General features: G+C 29.7%; 1 long non-coding RNA gene across 1 annotated transcript; it reads right to left on the reverse strand.

The window, feature by feature from the left end:
- Positions 1 to 3,346: 3,346 nt before the first annotated feature.
- LOC149511546 (uncharacterized) lies at positions 3,347 to 7,605 on the reverse strand. Its single transcript, XR_016333797.1, has 2 exons — positions 7,266 to 7,605; positions 3,347 to 3,848 (listed from the first exon to the last, which is right to left on the reverse strand). It is a non-coding gene; the product is annotated as an uncharacterized LOC149511546 (long non-coding RNA).
- Between the last annotated feature and the right edge of the window lie 680 nt (positions 7,606 to 8,285).

Here is an 8,285-nt window from a genome sequence, read left to right on the forward strand (position 1 = left end):
TCTCTCTTTTATCATCTTCGATTATAATTATATCATCAACATACATTAATAAAATCATGGCTTTCTTTGAATCAGAGTGCTTGATAAATAATGTGTGATCTCCTTAACTCTGCTTATATCCCATTGCTAACTAACTTTGGCAAGTCTTCCGAACTAAGCTATAGAAGATTGTTTAAGCTATATAAAGCCTTTTTCAACTTGCACACTTTATTTGCTTCTAGATGACCTTCAAATCTCAGTAGAACCTTCATATACATATTTTTTTCAAATCACCATTTAAAAAAGCATTCTTTACATCAAATTGTTGAAACTGCCAATTGTAATCTGCAATCAATAATAACAAAATCCTAACTATATTCATCTTGGTAATCAGAGCAAAAGTTTTCTAATAATCCACTCTATAAGTTTAAGTGTAGCCCTTAACCATAATCTGGCTTTATACCTTTCAACAATACCATTCACCTTGTATTTTATAGTGAAAACTCATTTACAGCCAACTGGAGGTTTTTTTAGGTAACTCTATCAGTTCCCATGTCTTTTTTTCTGTAAAGCCTCCATTTTAATTTTCATGGTTTGCTTCCATTTCTTTCTAGATAATGCCTCGGATAATGTAGTTGAAAGAGAAATAGTGTTTAAGCTCGTAAAAAATTTTTTACAGGATGGTGAGAAATTTTTAAATGATACAAAATTAGAGATTAGGTATAGTAGATGCTTAGTGCATTCTCTGGTTCCTTTTCTAATGGTAATTAGTATATTATAATCACTAGTTATAGTTTTAGGAGATTTATACTCATTTTGAGTATCGATGTCAAAGACTGTAGTTACTTCATTTCTAAAGTTAGGATTAGGTTCTTGGACTTGCACTAGTTCAGGATTTGAAACTTTTCTTCTTAAGTACACCTGTAATTTATTCATAGAATCAAGAACAATATTATCATTTGTTACACCTTTTGTGTTTGGAATGGGTTTACATTAAAATTCAGTATTTAACTTAGATTCAGAAGAAATAGGTTTAGACTCAAAAAAATTAATGGGTGAAAATATTGAAGAGGAGGATAAGTCAAGCAAAAAGAAGTATTTATCCTTATCTTCTTTAATGAAATCTCCCTCTAAAGATAAGGTTGAGTAAAAAATGGTTTACTTTTTTCAAAAGTGATATTTGTAGACACATAAAATTTTTTAGTAGGAGGATAATAACATTTTTACTTTTTTTGAGTTGATGAATACCTCATAAAAATACACTTAATGCTCTAAGATCCCACTTTCCCTTATTATGATTGTGAACATGAACAAATAATGTACAACTAAATATCCTAGGTGTAAGATTGTTTGTGGTATTAAAGTTGGGGTAAAATTGTGAGAGTAGTTCCATAGGAGTTTTAAATCTCAAAACCCTTTAAAATAACCTATTTATAATGTGTGTGGTAATAAAAACAGCTTCCCTCCAATAAGATTTAAGTACATTTATTTGAAAAAGTAAAACTCAGGTTGTGGCTAGTAAATGGTTATTTTTTCTCTCTGCCACTCAATTATGCTGTGGAGTATTAACACAAGATGACTTATGCATAATCTTTTTCTTTTGGAAATAGGTAAATAAATTCTTGTTGAAATAGTTTTCTGCATTATCAGACCTAAATCTCTTGATTTTCACTCTAAATTGATTTTGAATATTATTTGGAAGCTTAAAAACACACTATTCAAATCTAATTTGGATTTAAGTAAAAATATCTAAGAGATCCAAGTACAATCATCTATGAAAGCAATAAACCATGTTGCACCAGAAATATTAAAAATTGTAGAAAGATCACATATGTCACTATGAATTAAGTAAAAAGAAGTAAAACTTCTTTTATTGCTAACTAAAAAAGATACACGTCTATACTTTGTAAGTTCACAAATACCATAATGAAAATTTTTGGCATTTAATCCTTTAAACAAAAAAAGAAACATGTTTTTGATAGTTCCAAAAGAAGGATGTCCAAAATGAAAATGATAAAGGCAAATTTTATCTTTATTGAGAGATTTTTCAAAAAAAAAAAGGACAAAGGTAAAATATTCTTGATATTACTTGTGTTGTTTGATGTTTCAAAATAGTATTGTCCATCTTTCTCCTTAGTAACTCCAATCTTTTCTTTTTTAAATCTGATCCTAAAATTCACAACAAGAGGGATAAAAAGTCACATTGCATGTCATGTCTATAGTAAGATTTTGTAAAGATATCAAATTAGTAAATAATGCAATAACATGAAGAACATTTTTAAGAATAAACGAGTGATTAATTTGAACATCTCCTAATCCTGCTATTATAGTAAGTGAACTATCTGTAACAACAATTTTTTTATTACTATGACATCGGGTATATGTACTAAACTTCTATGAGGAATATGTCATATGGTCTGTGGCTTCTAAGTTAATGACCTAAAAACTCGTAATAAGCTTAATCGAAACATTTAATCCATGCAAATCAAAAGCTTTACCTAAACTAAAGACCTTACCCAAAGAACATACTCCAATAGGCTACTCAAGAGTTTTCAATAAGCTTTTTAGTTTCTCAATCTCTTCTCTATCCAACTTTCTTTGTTCCTGAGACTTTTGCAGTATTTCGATAATTTTACCAGTTATCACTTCTTCAAATTGAGTAGTAGTGATAGATTCTGCTATCTTTGGCATCACTATCTTTCTCAAGACTGAAACAAGTCTTGATTTTAAAGGTTTAATCAAAGACGATTCTAGGCAATGAAGGCCAAAAAAGAAAAAATAAGATCAAAATATTTAACAAAATTTGGCTATGAAGGCCTGAAATAAAATTCAGCAATAAAAGCTGAAAGAATTTTCTTTTCAAGAAGAGCTTAAAGCTTTAATACCATGTGAAAAAACTAAAAAAAAAATTGTATGAAAAACTAAGAGTAAAATTGAATATATATTGAAAAACAACTCATAAAGAATTATACAAATTCCTTTGGTTTATATACAACTAATTAGTAGGTAAATTAGGAAATTAAATTTTTTTAAAATTGATCCTATAATTAAGGGATTATCTATCTTAATTTTTTATTCTTAATTCTAGATATACAAATATAAATATACAAATTACAAGATTAAAATCAACTGTAAATAAATATTTTCTCACATATTTCAATAAATTATTTTTTAATTTTATAAAAAAATTCTATCGATAATAATTAAAATTCATCAATAATAGTTAAAATTTCAATAATAAAAAAATCATCAATAATAATTAATATTTCCATTGGTAATAGTTAATTTGTTTATAATTATATTCTATTTTAAAATTTATTTGAAAGTAACTAAATGAATATTAAAATATACAAAAATAAAAAATAAATAAACAAAATTCTCTATTTCATTTATTAAAGAATATAATAATATTTTACAAACTTATTTATGAATTCTAATTAAATTAAAAAACAAAAAATACATATAAAAGAGCAAATACAATTTATTTGTGCAACTAAGTATAAATAATAAGACATATGTGCGAGGATAGAATGACTTGTGGCCTTGTGAAGGATTAAAAAGTAGCTGCAATCTTGAGTTGTCTCAGCAACATCTTTCAAAAGCTCCACATTAGGCCAAAACTTCTTGTCAAAATGCAATGCTGTTTTGTTCTCAATCCCCACTTCAAGGTCATCAATGGCTTTTTCCTTCCACTCCAAAAGCCTTGGTTTAAACTTGATGCTCTTGGCTTTTAATACACCTAGAGGAACAACAATGACAACAACATCTCCCACAAATGTCAAGTGGATGTCAAGACCTTTGGCAAAAGTGTTTATGATAGAAAGATAGCCCTTGAACATGAGCCTATGACCACTAGGCAACAACTCTTCCTGTATATAGAAGAAAATAGAAACAGAAAATTGTTAGAAGAAGAAAGTGCAACTCTGTAAGTTTAGTGAAGCAAAAGAAAGGAAGAAGTTAAAAATGTATCTAAGAAGCATTATAATTAAGCAACTTAAGGAAATTTTAAGCAAAGGTTAAAACATGATGTGAAAATTTCGCAAAATGAAATTCTAAGTTGAATGCCTCAAACTGCAATTCTTAATGTAATTTTTACTAATTTTCTTTGTATGCTAATTCTACCTAAACCATAGAATACCATATGCTACGTAATTTCATGATGACTGATAGGAAACAAGATCATAAGATCATATGTGACTTCCTAATATTGTTTAGCTAACACAATAACATTAGAATTTTTGTAGCCAAATGGGACTCTTTGTGTAGTCAAAATAAACAAATAGTTGTTCAATAGTTTATTTCTTAATTATTAAATCAATAGCCAAAGATATAAGATGGGGACATAAATATCATAAAGAACAAGTATGAATTTGCCGGAAAAAAGAAAAAGGGAGAAGGGGGTAAGTGAGTCTAACCTAGAACGTATTCCTAATTTTCATTAAAAGATTTCACCCATTATGTACAAAGATATCAAACCCTCAATATGTTTAACGTTCCAATAACATTCTAGACCTCCATTCCACATTTCAGTTTTTATTATCTACAAACATCTCCAATATATTTAATTATTGTGCCTCAATGAATAAGTTTGTTAAACAAAACCAATAATGAACCACTAAAACTCAATCAATTCAAGTAAAACCTCAAATTTCTATACATGAAAACTTGTCTAGTTCTGACTTCTAAGTGAGATAGTATTATCATCTGTAGCAAATCAACAGGTAAGAGAATTAAACTAATAAAAATAGCATCAAATTATTCAAAGTATCTGGTGAAATGCAATCTGTTTGAAAAGTTTTGGAGGATATATATCAATGTAATTCATACTCAAGTAAATTCAAGTAAAGTCCACAGCTTTTACTATTACATCCCCAGACCTTTCACACCCAACAAAGTGATGTAGAATAAACGTGGTATCTAAAGCAACAAGTATGCGTGACAAACTGGTATATAGCAAGAAGGCTAAAAGTTATCCAAATTTCATGGTTGCTATGTAAAAACTCAACATATTTACATTCCCTTAAATCAAAACAAAACATCACCAGAAACCCCTTATAAGAACTTTAAAAATGGAAAATGTTTTGTTACTAAAAATGGCCAGTCAAAATTACAAAAGGGTCAGCAAACCAAATTGGCATAAAGCCATTACTAAAAAAATCCACGCTTAAACAAGAACATTTTAGAAACACGAACCTTTGCATCAAGAATCCTGATTTAGCTCAAACAGAAACTAAAGCTAGCTAATTTCAATATAAAGTTCTACAAGCAAAGAACTTTAATAAACTGGGTTTATCAAAGAACTCTTAATCCTACAATAAAATCATATTTACCAAAAAATTGTGCTTAAGGATGTATTTTCAACTAATTGCAAACCTTTGCTAATACATTTGCAATGAGGAATATTATTTAATTATTTCAGTTCAATAAGCAAAACTGTTCGATTCACAGCCACACACGAACGGTGAAAGTGGCCACTAGCCAGTCATCAGTCACCACCAAATGAAAACTCAGTTATCAAACAAAATTTAAAATCAAAATCGTCTTTAAGCAAAAAGGAAAACCTATCTCAAAATGAAAGCTGGAAGAGGAAGAAAGGCGTAAAACTTATCTGCAGGATTCGAACGTTGGAAAGAGAGAGATTGTGATGGAGTGAAAGAGGGGGGCGGAAAGACACTATCCGATCGTCAGAAAGCACTAAGAATAGATAGACGGAGACGACAAATAGGAGCGAGAGCGACAAAAGTCTGGGTCGGGGTCGGGATCTGGTTTAGGGTCAGGGAGAGAGAATGTGTGAGAGTGAAAATGAGGAGGAAGGGATTTTAGATTTAAAGACAGTGGTCACGGATTACTCGAAATTTTTGTCGTTAATCCTTTTTTTTTTTAATATTAAATTATTTTTAATTTAATTCTAATTTTTTTCTCTAAAATTTAATTTTTTTACTAAAAATTTATTACTAATGGGATTTTTCGTTGGTGAACTATTAATAAATAGATTACCAACAGATAATTTTGTCAACAAAACTTACTCCAACCTTTTATATTATAGAAAATATTTCATTAATAAATTTCATTAGTAATTAATCAGTAATTCTTAAGTTAATTTTTTATTTTGTTCCATTAAAAATCCATTAGTAATTATCAATAAAAAAATTATGTCGATAAAATTTTATCGATGTTAAACAAATTTCTTGTTCAGACTTTCAAAAAACATATAAAAGTTATGGCTAAGTACTATGGTAGAAATTTTGACATCACCAGAAGTGAAGTAGATGTTACTAAACCATTCTTATGGACTTTATCAATAAGATTTTCAAGAATTGGCTTAAAGGGGCAATATAACCTCAACCAATTAAAAAACCAAACAAAGGTTAGAGATTACTAACCTTTGGCCTAAAAAGAAAAGATCCTTATTTGTTTCCAAAAGCTAGAGACATATAAGCTAGATGACATATATAGTGTCACGGATTACGTGTTCCTTAAGTTGAAATCATGCGATCATGTGGCATCACGACTATTTATAGTCGAGGTCAACCTTTTCACAAGTCTATTTTCTTATGGATAACCATTATGGTTCGATAGTATGCCACATGATAACCTTAGCCCTGGAAGGTCACTCGTAACATTCCAAACTCATAGAGGTAGGAACCCAAGTCCCATCATATCTGCCCATAAATCTTTAAATGGCCTCGAGCACTAATCTAGTGCTCGTATGCACCAATGTCATGAACACTGACCTTACAAGAACTCGCATATGGGCATGCAGCCCTGAGTCTCACTAGGCAAACACCTTTTAACATGGTGAAAACCTAACACCAAGCCCGTATGTGTGTTTTATAGCTTTAGTGCCTAGAACCCTAAGGCATGGCACAAATGCTAGTTTACAGCTAACTCAGAGCCATACTAGGCTCATCTCATTATCCATGAAGCTTGTACCTTAAGGTCTCACCCCCTTAGCCTCACTTTAGGCTACCCATGCGTTTGATGGACACCTAACATCATGCTCGCATTTAATCGGATACTTAAGTGTGCTACCTCAGTTGTAGCTCACTTTCATATAAACTTGATAATTTAAAACACAACACATTGACATGACATGAATACGATAAAAATAAACACAAAGATGATATGATTTAAAATTTTAGCAATAACTATATATGGTTTAACAAACCAAAAAAACACATTTCATATTTTTATGTTAACACGAATTATGACATATAATTTTCATGTAAAATATGGCATGAATACATTAATTTTAGTATTTTACATGATAAGAATACATAAATTACCAGGTCTACTCCTTGCAAGCTCTCGAGTAACCACAAGAATCTAGCAACTTACTTGTCTACTAGTCCACTCATCCCTCAAGCTCGTTGGTACCCCATCCTACGCAAGCACCCTTGTATGATCTTTGGTTACTTCTGATTCGACTTAAAGAGGGGAAACTGAAGAGCATAGTGAATGCTATGTGTAGACACCCAATTTGGTCCAGGTCCGGATCAATTGGGCTTGGTCCAAATAAGTAAGTCTATGTTCTTTTTTTTTTCTTCATTTTATTTATTTTATTTATTTTTTTTTTGTATGTTACATTTTTATTTTATTTCTATTTTATTTTTATTTTTATTATTATTGTTTATATATATATATATATTTTATCTTAGGTATTTATGTATTTATTAATATGTATATATCTTTATTATTATTTATTTTTTTTTCCTTTTAATATTTATGTATATCAGATTATGTATTATCTGTTATTTAATTTTAATTTATCTGTTAATTTTTTTGATTTATCTGATTTATTTTTATTTAATTTTTTTATTTATTTTTATTTATTTGGCTGGAAATTAGATTGGGATTCAATCAGAAGAGTCCATGTTGGATTCAATGATTGAATCCCGATCCAAAGAGGAATTAGGATTGATCAAAAACTCTTCTGATCAATCCCTATAAAAGGGATCCTCAGGAACAGAACAAAAAAAAACAGTGAGGAAAGAAGCTACTGGTTAAGAGAAAAAGGCATATAGAAGATATTTGAAGGCTAAGAAAATGTTTATAAGTGTTAGAACAGCTGTAGGAATCGAAAAAAAATTTTGAAGATTTTTGGCGAAATTTTTTTCTGGAAATTTCTGGAAAATTTTCAGATTTCGGTGACTTTTTCGACAGACGTTGAATTTTTCAACGATAATTTCAGCCAAGTTTGAAGTTTTCAGCCAGCTCCCCAGTTTTCGATGAAGATTCTCAAAAATCGATCAACTTTTCGACGAACTTTCGACGAAAAACCTAGATTCCGACGAAAAATTTCAGAA

Source organism: Durio zibethinus, chromosome 25 (assembly GCF_047325235.1).
Source record: "Durio zibethinus cultivar Kanyao isolate XHJ-2024 chromosome 25, ASM4732523v1, whole genome shotgun sequence".
NCBI classification, from domain to species: Eukaryota; Viridiplantae; Streptophyta; class Magnoliopsida; order Malvales; family Malvaceae; genus Durio; species Durio zibethinus.